The sequence below is a fragment of the Xiphophorus hellerii genome, chromosome 22 (assembly GCF_003331165.1).
Source record: "Xiphophorus hellerii strain 12219 chromosome 22, Xiphophorus_hellerii-4.1, whole genome shotgun sequence".
NCBI lineage: Eukaryota > Metazoa > Chordata > Actinopteri > Cyprinodontiformes > Poeciliidae > Xiphophorus > Xiphophorus hellerii.
Genome location: NC_045693.1, coordinates 3,730,287 through 3,742,922, shown reverse-complemented (window position 1 = coordinate 3,742,922; position 12,636 = coordinate 3,730,287). Strand labels below are relative to the sequence as shown.

Genomic DNA, 12,636 nt, shown 5'->3' with positions numbered 1-12,636 from the left:
TGACTCGGACCTTGAAAAGTCAAAGCCCGACTCTTCCCTTCCCCTCTGGCTTCAGCCAATGGCTGCAGCCGACAGTCGGGCCGTTGCTAGGCAACATTAACAAGGAGGGAAAACAGAAGCCCGGCTGGAGCGTCCGGTCTGCGCACAAAGGGAAGAACCATTGACTTACCATATAATTTTCCTTTAAACTGGCTCAATGTGATTGTGTTTTGTTAATTAAAAACAAAAATTATATAATAATCTGACTTTATGTTTAACTAGGATTAAATTAATGAGTTAACTCAAATACTTCAAATCACTTCAGATTGACAAAAGAGAAGTCGGCTGAACTAACTTAACTTTTTAGTGTTAGTCCGACAAAACAAACACTCTAGCTTTACCTTTTTACAGTTTTTCACTAAACAAACAAATTATGTAATTTAACAGAATTGGGTATAATAATTACATTTACATGAGTAACTTTAAAAAAGCAACACTTTTAGCAATATTTTTACTTTTACTTGAGTAATTTTATTATGAAGTATTTCTACTCTTAGTTTAGTAAAATTTCTGGATTTTCTCCCCACTGAATGAAAAACAAACATGTTTAACCAAAAATTCACCAGACAGACACACACCTGCAGTTTCTGTTAAAGTTTCATCAGTTTTTTTATTGAAAAAAAAAAGTTATTTTGTTATTGGTTGCCTCTTATATGAATTATTATCATTTCTGTCCTTAAAATAAAAAAAAATCCACTTTATATTTTGGTCCATCTGATTATGTAATTTTAAAATATTAAATAATTGATCATTTGATCAGTTACTCTCTACTTTAATAGACGTTTTCCCAAACACTTTTTACTTTTACTTGAGTAAAATATGCTGACGTAGTGTTACTCTTACCTGAGCACAGTTTTTGGTACTCTGTCCACTTTTGTACGTTAATAACTTAATAATTTGCTATCCATTAACTATGTTTAATTCAACAAATTTTTTCTAGTTATGTTAACTAAATTTTAGTTCCACAGAAATTAAGTAGGTCTAAAGTAATTTTGTTATCTTTTTCATTTTACACCAGAAAGCTTAAACATAACATTCTTTAAGCCAAGTCAACAGTCACAAGAACATCAACTGACAAAGAATAGCAAACTTTCACTTTCAAATGTCAACAGAAATCCACAGAACAAACTTCAGTCGAATAGTAGAACAAACAATTTGTGCGCTACTCTAACTGGAATAAAACATGACCAACAAGCTTGAAACTGTTCAAAATGGCTGACCCCAGCTCATCCCTCATCAGCAAATCTTTCAAATTCATCACTGCTGAGAGCGGCGGCTGCTCTCAAATCTAAGAAAAGAGGGAAATGTGACTCCGAAGAAGCTTCATGAAATATTAACGGGGGCTGGTCGACGCTGTCGGCTCTACACACCGAAAACACTCGAATGCAACACGCCCCCCTTGATTTACTCAGATCCCCAAAGAAGAAGAAAAACAAACTGTGGCTGAAAATTTTACTTTCTTTTAGAAAAGTGAGCAAAAATCTTTCTTTACAGTTTTTGCTTGTGGTAGCTGATCAAAAATAAACTGGTTGTGTGTACAAAGTCTTAAAGCTGCGGTACGTAACCTGCATAAAATATTATTATTTTACATTTTTTGAAACTGTCACCAAGTCATGACAGTAGGAGATGAGACAGATAATCTGTGAAAAAAATGGCTAGTCTACCATCTCCCAGTGCTAATTAGAACCAACCAATCAGAGCCAGGAGGCGGGTCCTAGTGCTGTCAATTACCTTCCCCCATTTCTCTCTGCTACGCTACAGTGTATTCCTGATAGCATAACCTTTCTGGATGCTAAGGCTACTTAGCATAGCCACCAATAACAGACAATAAACAGTTTTCTGGAAGAGTTGTTTCTCCACCATTATCACATTTAGCAGCAAATACATAGAGTTGATTGACAGCGCTAAGACCCTCCTCCTGGCTATGATTGGTTGCTTTTGCATTTCTTCAATAATCTAGGATTTAAAAACATTTAATCTGAGTAACAAATTCACGTTAAAATACCCAATTTATTGTCTGAAAAGTCATAGAAAATAAATTAGATTTACACAATTTTTTATTATTATTATCAGATTGTCGAGTATTTGTCTATAAATATGGTCCATTTCTCTTAAAAACTCTTAAACTACAGACTAAGGATCATGGCATTTTCTGTGGCAAACCTTTTTATTTATATTTTCTACACTGAATAAATGCACCCAAATTAAAATTTGGATTTGTCTATTTTCTTTATATTATGCTACTGCATGTTTAAACAAACTATAAAACATTTATTAGTGCCAGAATATGTTGCATGTAAAAGTTTTTTCAACCTGAATTAATCTAATAATGTTCCAGTTTGACGCACATTAATGATATTAAATAAAGGATCATGGGACTCGGCTGAACAAACACAGCGGCTCATGTCTGATCCCTTCATTCGCTGTTAAACTGCTGCTTCCCCAGAATGGCTGAAACCCTGAAAAACATCCAGCACCAGAAAACTAACGTGGCTTTTTATCATGAAAACATAAATCTGCAGCTCTGTTAGGAACCGTGCATGTGACGGGACAAACGGAGCGAACGAAAATCAATCTGACTGCTCCTCCTCTGTGTGATTAAATATTTGTGCAGGGGTTAATATTTCAGCACGCCCGTTTAGTATCATGTTGCGCCGAGCCTGGGGAGTAAAATCATGAATGAAAACACGGGACGAGACGTGCAACACGTGTTGGACTCACCGATCCAGTTTTTTCACTTCCGATACCGGTCCAATACAGAAAAACGGCTCTGAATTGACGTAAAATGTTTTTAAAACACAAACAGTTATTTGATAAGTCTGGACCAGAACAGCACACTAAGATACACCAATAACTGAACCTGAACACATCATCACTGGTTTTAGAATAACTAAAGCAGGCTTACATTAAAGGGCATTCTCCATTCAACTCCTTCAGACTAGCGGCAGCAGCAATTGACAAACATGTGCGTCTGCGGAGGTCATCATAAAAATTATTTCTAAGAACAGTTGTAATCGTCATAATGGAGAAGCATTGTTTAATGACGTACTGGAGGTGGAGGTTCAGAAAGACTACCAGCTTCTTAAAGAGACAGAAGCCACATTCAAGGCATCAAATTGTGAAATCAAATTTCTGTTAAGATTTGTTTGATACATAAACATGCAGCATGTTTATAACAACTGAAGGCAACATTGCTACTTTATTGTGCGGTAAAATGATACTGTGTGCCTGGAAAACACAAAGTACCGCCCCTGTGAGGTTCTGAAAGCCAGTTTGAAGTAAGGAACCAACCAGTTTGACTGAAGAAAATAATCAAATACCAAAAAGCTTGTTCATGGTTTATTTGCAACTTTTAAAAATATATTTCACCAATATCAGTCAGACAAACACATGATATCTGTGTGCGTCTGAGAAATTTCACAAGTTGTGTTGTTTAATCATTTCAATCTGAAGTTATTCCTCAAAAGTTTCCATGAATCTAAAATTTATCGATGCAGATGATGACTCTATGAGTCAAACTATATACCTTTATGAAAAATGAGTAAATTTTCTTTACGTATTTGACAGCACTTAGTTAAAAGCAGGAAGCACTTGTTGAAGCTATAAATAGCTGGTTAAGCAGTGAAGCGCTTGGTTGTCTGTGTGGGTTTACACTGGCGTGGCGCAGCAGTTGTTGTTCAGGATGAGACCTTGTGGTCGGACCGCAGAGCCGAGTTAAACATTCATGTTGCTGTGTCAATAAGAGCAGAGAAAGGAGGAGCGATTACACCTGTCCAGCAGCAGCACAAGGCCATGCGCTGCCTACCAGGACCTAGTCAGGCTGCACAGGAAGAAAAGGAAAAACAATATATATGTATTCCTGCTTTTATTTTTAATTATGTCAGTCTTGGTTCTTCATACAGCAACTCATCAGTGGCGCAAAAACTGGGTATGTATATATATGCGGGCGCCATGCTAAAGGGGGCGCCACATTATGGGGGAAAACATATTTCTATATTTCTGTTTTTATTTATTGAAGGGGGGGGGGGCTCTAAAGTGGCTAGCTGCGCCCCTGCTGCTCCTGACACTTCCGTGCCGCATAGTGTGCATCCCATTAGGACCAGCTGTCCCAGCCGAACCATTACATCCACAAACACCCGCACTGGAAACCACAATCAATACTGTCCACCCTGATAGACTCTGGAAGACTTCACCTCCAAGGTTAATCATTTGAGCTGGACACTGAGCACCGGAGTGCGGCAGAGTGGGTCGCATTTCCACGGCGTGGGTTTGCGTGTTACACTGCAGCAGCGGCGGCGGCTGCTGTCCCACTGCCACAGCGACTGAATAAAACACGCACCGACCTCCTAAAGTACACGAACTGGAACAAAACCACTGAAATGATGAGAAGGACTCACTTTAAAAGACGCCATTATGACTTAAATTCAGCTAATAGAGGAGAAGAAAGGGTAAAATAATCCTATTAATAATGAAATTAAACCCGCATCAGGGCAGCTTACCTCGGCCTGTTGGTAATCCAGCGTTAGGCTCGGGGTGGCAGACACACTTCACCGAGCTCCGCAGGCAGCGTCCCGGCTGTCAGCGCCCCACCGTCCTGCGTGACCACCGCGGCGCATCACGGAGCCTCCGTCCCGGCCGGCCCCGGGGGGCATGGCCCTTCAAAATAAAAGCCCGGTCAGGGGGACGCACCCTATAATGTCTGTTTACGGCTTGCCTTACAGTTGATCAAATAAAAATAAAGTTGGTCAAAATAAAAAGATAATAAAACATAAAACAATAAATAATATAAGTAATTTGAATTTAAAAAAAAATAATATTAACAAATATTATTAAAGATGTTATTATTTAGTGGATTAAACAAACTCAAACATCAGTTTTTAGGAATTTAATGTCTACAATTATATTTTTGAAGACAATATTTAATATTTAGGTTTCTAAAATGCTTATCATTAAAAATATAAAATATATATATCATCCATATAACCAGTGGCGCAAAAAGTGGGTATGCAGGGTATGCAACGCATAGGGGCGCTGCACTAGAGGGGGCGCCAAAACCCCGTCTCGAAAAATGTTTTTTTCTTGTTGGCATTTTCTATAATTAACAGAATGAAATGATCAATAACAGGGGAACAGCACTGATTAGGCGCCCCTCTGCTCCTTCACCTCCCCTCCTGTCGCTCTCCCTTCCCATGCAGGTGGCTGTGCACGCGCCCCTAAGAGTACGCAGGCGCGTTTTTTTTTTTTTTTTTTTAATTTTAGACTACCACTCGTAGTGCACTTGACAAAATGGAGCGGCAGAAAATAAAGCTGTCCGGGGCGCAAAACAGAAAAAGGAAAAGGGAGAAGGATAAAGATGTTGGCGGGATGAAAAAAAGCCTTTCAATGTGGTTGAAAGATAGTAGCTAAGTACCGTCAGTGTATTAGCAGGACAGGAGGGTTGTAAATAATCAAGTTAGCTAAAGCTAGCAGCTAGCCTAATACGGAATGTCCCATATTTGCTGTTAAAAGTTGCCTCCCCTATTAAACCATTAAGGGACGCGATTTGTTTTGTATTTCTATGAATATCTGATACATAAACCTGTCACAGACACATAACCGCGCACTAAGTAAGAATGACCGAAATAAAACTCAGGAAATATTAACACAGGAAAGCTAAAGCTGTTGTGGCGGCAGTGCCCAGCTATGGTCCAACACTTAGCCCTCCTGGGTGCATTTTTTTCACTCATATGTATTATGGATTCTTTAATTAAAGATGAGTTGTTCAAGTTCATGTGTGTATCAGACAAATTAGTCATCAGAGTCACTAAAGCCCTTAAACTCAAAAAGGTTGGTGACCTATTTTACCAACCTTTTTGGCAGGGAGACACTTGAGTTTAAATGTCTTATTCAATACCACTACAGTGGTGTTGTGATGTATCTGATAAGTCAGATCAGATGTAATGTCCAATCAGTAACTGTTATCCAACAAGGAGATGATTTAAATTAAAGTTTAATTTCTATTGTAGTTTGACTGCTGTATTTTTTAAGCCTATTTAACACAAAATTTATGTCATTCAGCTGTGGTGGTGGAGAGAAAGAAGAGAAGATGATGAAAGAGGAAGAATCAGGACAGACAGGGGAAGGCAACAGGTTGGTCTAATGCAGGTGGAAGTGAGGGAGCAACTAGTCCATCTCAAGCACAAATTTTTAAACATTATTTTTAAAAACGGTAAGATCTGTAATTTTTACAACTAATAATGCTTTTTTGACCACATGACTTAGTGGAGAACACCACAGACAAGGGATGAAGGAGACAGACATGAGGTCAGTGATAGAGGAGACAAGTGATGAGATCAGGTAGGCATTAGGAAAGCAACAAAAACCTATATACCATGATGGTTTGAGTTTCTGATGACCATCTTTGATTGTGTTCTTTTTTTGGGAAAATTAGTGCAGGCAGTCATGGTGAGTCAACCACGAGAAAGGAGAATGAGAAACAGAAAGGTGCAGATGAGGGAGAGGAAGAGCAGAGAGGACTAGATGATGAAGAGAGAGAGAAGCACAGAGCTGCGGAGGAGAGAGCCGAGACAAGGCTTTATTCAGAAGAACCATCTGAATGGCCTTTACCACACAAAATGGGGGACACATTTAGGCAGTACATGGTTGTAAATGGCCCACAGAAAGTTTCTGATGGTCCATATCCAAGATCAGAGAAGAATAAGAGGTGTTTTTCCAAAGCATACTGTTTTCGTTTACTGTCTAATGGAGAGAAAGTTGAACGAGATTGGTTACTGTATTCTAAAAATACTAACAGAGTCTATTGTTTTGCATGTAAGCTTTTTGGTGAAGCTAAAGTTCTTGACACATGCCTTGTGGAGGGGTATAATAACTGGCGATGTCTTTCAAAAACACTGAAGCACCATGAAACCAGTAGTTCTCACATAAATGCTTATCTGACGTGGAAAGAAATGGCATCTCGCTTACGCCTAGGTAAGACTATTGATAGTGAACTGCAGAAAACCATGGCAGCTGAAAAAGCACACTGGAGAAGTGTGTTGACTAGAGTTATCGACTGCATACTTTTCCTTGCAGAGAGAAACTTGCCACTAAGGGGGAAAAATTCTCAGTTAGGAAATCCTAAAAATGGAAATTTTCTGGGAATCCTTGAGCTCATAGCACGATATGATGTAACACTGGCAGAGCATCTTAGAAAGGCTGCCTCCAAACAAACCACTGGATATCTGACATGGTGCACTCAGAATGAATTTTTAGATTCAATATCAGAGTGTGTTTTGAGTAAAATATCTGCCAAGATCAAGTCCTCTAAGTACTTTGCAGTGGAACTGGACTGCACACCTGATATTTCAAAGCAAGAGCAGGCCTCAGTCATCATTCGATATATGGGGGGGCGCCGAAGATATGTTCGCATCCACCTCAAAAATATGGAGTTGCGCCCCTGCATATAACTAACTGATGTGGACGGCGAGAGATTATTGGATTTAATTAAAGGCTGATCATCTATTTTTCAAGTTTGGGATCAAAGGTTAGATTTAGATTTTGGGAATAATATTATTATTTAAAACAATAAATAGGAAATTGAATTAATTAAAACCCCTCACTGTAATGTTTTTTGAAAGTACATAAGCTAGAGCATTTCTTACAATTAAAAACAGAAACTTTAATCGAACTGCATCATTTTATTTTGAAGGATTCAACAGGAAGTTCCTCCTGGAAGCCTGAATTTATATAAACCAGTAAGATAAAGTATTATTTAAACTTTGATTCAGCAGACAGCTGAGTTTGTAGATGAGAACATTAGATGGAGCCCACCTGCCAAATACGGAAGGTTAGAGCGCCATCAAGTGGCCAAATTATAACACTGCAGCTCTGAAAAAACTCGGAATATTTCTACTTTTTTACTTCACTATAAATTATTCCCTAAAATCAAGGTGTTTCATTTTGTTACTGTCTGATTTTCTCAATTTTGTTATTTCTTATTTCATGCTCCAGTATTTTGTACAACAAACATATTTTCATTTTAGCCATCAGCCTTCCTCTTAATTTTGCAGTTAACAGATTCACAAACATCAAGAAACTTTTTTTTTTTTTACCAAAATATTTTTATTGAGATTTTCCACTTTAGAAATACAATCATGCAACTATCTGAACACGTTTTCTTTGTAGTTATTACATGACAGTAATTATTCTCTCTTATATCAGAGAAATGAAAAACAAAGAAAAAAAGAGACAAATGACAAACATAGGAACAAAAACCAGCTTCCCAAAAACGGGAATTCAAGCAACTTACAACCAGGTTAGATATAATTGTACACATCTATTCACTGCAGGTCCCAGCAACTCAAAACTCAAACAAACCCTCCGACACGTCAAAGTGCATCAAGAAAGTTTTACTCAAAATCATCATCAGTGATTTACAAAGTTCCTTTCCACAAAAACCAGACTGTAGTAAATATTGCACCACTTTTATTTGTTATATGTATTTTTTGCATTTAACTGAAAAAAAAAAGTATCTTGCAAGTGTCTTCAACTTTGGTTTGGACACAACTGAATTAGAAGAACAAAAAAGCAGAATTTGGTAGAAACCAGTTAGATTTACCCGAGTAGCTTTTTGGGAAAAAAAAGTTTTTAAAAGTATTTTTTTACAACTTTTACTTCTGTGATTTTATTGTGAAATAGTGCTACTCTCATGTGAATACGGAAGAGTAAGAATATCTCACTTCTGCAATACAAGATGAATTTATCTTGAGGGTTTTGATTCGTCGCAATAATCACAGAGGGCGCTGTTGGACAAATGAGCCAAAACTAAAGCAGTCAAGTCAAAACTGGTCCAACATATTAGGACCAATCTAGATAGAAAACATTTTACCAAAGAACTCAGACATTTTTAAATCAATCTCAGAAATTTTCTAGAAAAAAATAGAAAATTCTTGAGCTTTTCTAGAAAATTTCTTATTTTAATCCCAAAACTGGAGTTTTTTCTCAAAATTTGTTTTTATTTGCAAGAAATTTCCTTGTTTGGTAAATTCAAAGCTTGAGAAGGTCAACATTTTGCTAGAAAAAAGCTGGAAATTTCTCAGTTTGAAAAGTCAAATATTTGCAAGAAAAAAAACCCTCAGAATTGTTCTAGAAAAAAATGGCAAATTTTGTAATATCCAAAATTGAATATTTGCAAAAAAAAAGTGAAATTCTGATATTCATATCAGAAATTTCATAGAAAAATAACAATATTTCTGACCTCTGAAAGTCCAAAATTTGCTAGAAAAAAAATCAGAAATGTTGGCATTATTCCCAAAAACCTTCCAGAAAAAACATTTATTATTTTCTAAAGTAAAAAAATGTCGACTTTGCAACTCAATTTTCAAGTTTCTCTAAAAAACTTCTGAGATTAATGCAAAAAATGTTACGTTTTTTAAAGCAAATTTTCAAGCTCAGAAACTGCCAAAGAGGGAAATCTTATGAGGGGCCGTTTAGGACAAAATTTACGTTTTGTCTCTCACACACTACCAAAAACTCTCGCATACTCCAAAAAAGTAGCCACGCACACTCCAAAAAATTACGTTTTGTCTCTCACACACTACCAAAAACTCTCGCATACTCCAAAAAAGTAGCCACGCACACTCCAAAAAATTACGTTTTGTCTCTCACACACTACCAAAAACTCTCGCATACTCCAAAAAAGTAGCCACGCACACTCCAAAAAATTACGTTTTGTCTCTCACACACTACCAAAAACTCACGCATACTCCAAAAAAATAGCCTCGCATACTCAAAAAAATTACGTTTTGTCTCTCACACACTACCAAAAACTCTCGCATACTCCAAAAAATTACATTTTGTCTCTCACACACTACCAAAAACTCACGCATACTCAAAAAAATAGCCACGCACATTCAAAAAATACTCAAATTGCGTATACACACACTACTAAAATGTCACACACACACACACAAACGTTAACTTTCTCGCTCACATACACTACTACCAGCTCGCGCACATACACTACTACCAGCTCGCTCACATACACTACTACCAGCTCGCGCACATACACTACTACCAGCTCGCGCACATACACTACTATCAGCTCGCTCACATACACTACTATCAGCTCGCTCACATACACTACTACCAGCTCGCGCACATACACTACTATCAGCTCGCTCACATACACACAAACGTTAACTTTCTCGCTCACATACACTGCTAACAGCTCGCACACACACAGACGTTTATCTCTCACATACACAAGACTAAAGTTGAACACACACACAGTACTAAGACTCGTTTTATGTATGTGTGAGAGCGAGACTTTTTATGAATGTGTGAGAGCCAGACTCTTTTTGAATGTGTGAGAGCCAGACTCTTTTTGAATGTGTGAGAGCGACACTCTTTTTGAATGTGTGAGAGTTGTCACGGAAGAGGCGGGGCATAATTTTTGGATCAAACTGCGCATGCGTAGATCCTAAACTATAAGTTTCGATTGTTGACTCACTGTATGTTCTATTACTTAGTATATTTGTGCTTTTAAATATATATAGAACGTTTAACTTTCTTGTAGATTAAATGTGCTATAGAAATAAATGAATCTGATTGATTGATTAAAAATAGCAAAATTGCTGTAGTACAATCTGTCCACTGGGTGCCAGTATTACAGGAATTATTAACCGGCGCCAACTAGTGCCGAAGAAGAAAGAGTTTGCTATACCGAACATGGCTAACTCTAATTCGAAACGAGAGAGAATTGGTCAGGCAGCTGCCATTTTAAACACCATTCTATCTTCTCCGGAGGCAACCAGCACTTTGACAGGCGCATTAAACGATTCAACGACTGCCCGCAGTGCTACAATCTGGCACCCAGTGGACAGATTGTACTACAGCAATTTTGCTATTTTTAATCAATCAATCAGATTCATTTATTTCTATAGCACATTTAATCTACAAGAAAGTTAAACGTTCTATATATATTTAAAAGCACAAATATACTAAGTAACAGAGGTGGGGACTCGAGTCACATGACTTGGACTCGAGTCAGACTCGAGTCGTTAAAATCACGACTTGAGACTTGACTTGAAAAAATGCTCAAAGACTCGGACTTGACTTTGACTTTCATGCCATTGACTTGGGACTTGACTCGACTTGAAGCTGTTTACTTGAAAAGACTTGATATTTTTTACTCAAAGTCTTAAAATTTAAAACACATTATTTATAAAGTGGCGTCATTAATTAATTTCACTCATTCCGTATCAATATGCGCAGACAGTCACTATGTTGTTCCTCTCTCCTTATGTATGTATGTGTACGTAGCTGCAGCACAACCAATCAAATTAACAGGATTTGGACGTTTAAAAAAACGCGGCAAAGCTACAGAGCTCAGGGAACGAAATACGAAATAACCGCTCGAATATGCTTCCGCGAGTAATTTCTTTTGGCTATGTAGGTTATGAACTTTCGACTAAAAAACGAACTGCAACTTGTAAAACATGCAAGAAGAGAATATCGGATGGAGATGCCACGACGTCCAACTTTGTCCGGCATTTGAAGCTTCACAGAGATCGGTAGGTGGCACTTTTCTTTTGCTGTAAGATAGTTGACTTTAGCTAACTTCGTGTTAGCATGTGTACTCCGGGTTAAATTGGTGATGATTTACCATAAATCCGGTCCTTCAAATGCCTCCACAAATAATGTGCACCGTGTTAGCTCAGGAAGCCGGTGGATAGTGAGCGGGGCTCCGGAACAGAAAGCAGATTCTGGACCTGAACACAGGGAACAGAGTCTCTCTGTCCCATCATGATGATGAGCCGGGTCTAGTATCATCTAAGGATGGTTGGTGTATTTGAAGACATCTACGTTGGGAAATTATATTGACAATATATTGTTTACTGCAGTCAGTTCATTAAGTCAACTGTTTTTGACTTAATGCGCTGACCGGCGTGACTGTCACATGTGGCACAGAACCCATTTCCAAGTAGTATAGCTTTGCTGGGAAAAAAAAAAAGACCAAATACAGTTACTGTCCCAAATAAATTTTGTGTTTAGAATATCTGTCCCATATTTACGGAGGACTGAAACTAACATACTTAGAAATAAAAGCAGAAAAATAAATGCACCAGACCTTCCTGAGTTTACTTGTGATAACTTCATTTATACTTATTTCATTTTATGAAAACTATGATTGTTGTAGTGTTGATGTTTATTTATGAATAGAAGGAGTAAACTGAAGTCAAATGTAATTCATTTATTGTCTGACATCTGTTTACTTCTGACAGATTTGAAGAATACCAGATGAATAAGAGGATCACAAATGAACCTCAAATACATATTTTAAAAAGAACAAATGGTCTAATATTTGAATTTTATGTATAATTGCAAATTATTAAAAAAAAATAAATAAAAATGACTCGAAATGACTTGAAATTAAAAGCTCCTGACTTGAGACTTGACTCGACTTTTGCCTGTCTTTACTTGAGACTTGACTCGGACTTGAGGACAGAGACTTGAGACTTACTTGAGACTTGCAACACAGTGACTTGGTCACACCTCTGCTAAGTAATAGAACATACAGTGAGTCAACAATCGAAACTTATAGTTTAGGATCTACGC

General features: G+C 37.6%; 1 protein-coding gene and 1 long non-coding RNA gene across 13 annotated transcripts in view; both read right to left on the bottom strand.

The window, feature by feature from the left end:
• The window catches only part of sorbs1 (sorbin and SH3 domain containing 1), a 72,334-nt gene extending 67,666 nt beyond the window's left edge, over window positions 1-4,668 (bottom strand). For 8 of the 12 annotated variants that reach the window (XR_004337644.1, XM_032552546.1, XM_032552551.1 and 5 more), the window contains exon 1: window positions 4,539-4,667. The gene's annotated coding sequence lies outside the window, so the exon portion shown is untranslated. Of the gene's footprint in view, window positions 1-4,538 lie in introns of all 12 variants that reach the window. The other 4 variants (XM_032552553.1, XM_032552554.1, XR_004337643.1 and 1 more) reach the window with 3 other exon arrangements.
• Window positions 4,669-6,817: 2,149 nt separating this feature from the next.
• LOC116712727 (uncharacterized) lies at window positions 6,818-7,471 on the bottom strand. The gene is made up of 2 exons (XR_004337646.1): window positions 7,246-7,471; window positions 6,818-7,028 (listed from the first exon to the last, which is right to left on the bottom strand). It is a non-coding gene; the product is annotated as an uncharacterized LOC116712727 (long non-coding RNA).
• Window positions 7,472-12,636: the final 5,165 nt, after the last annotated feature.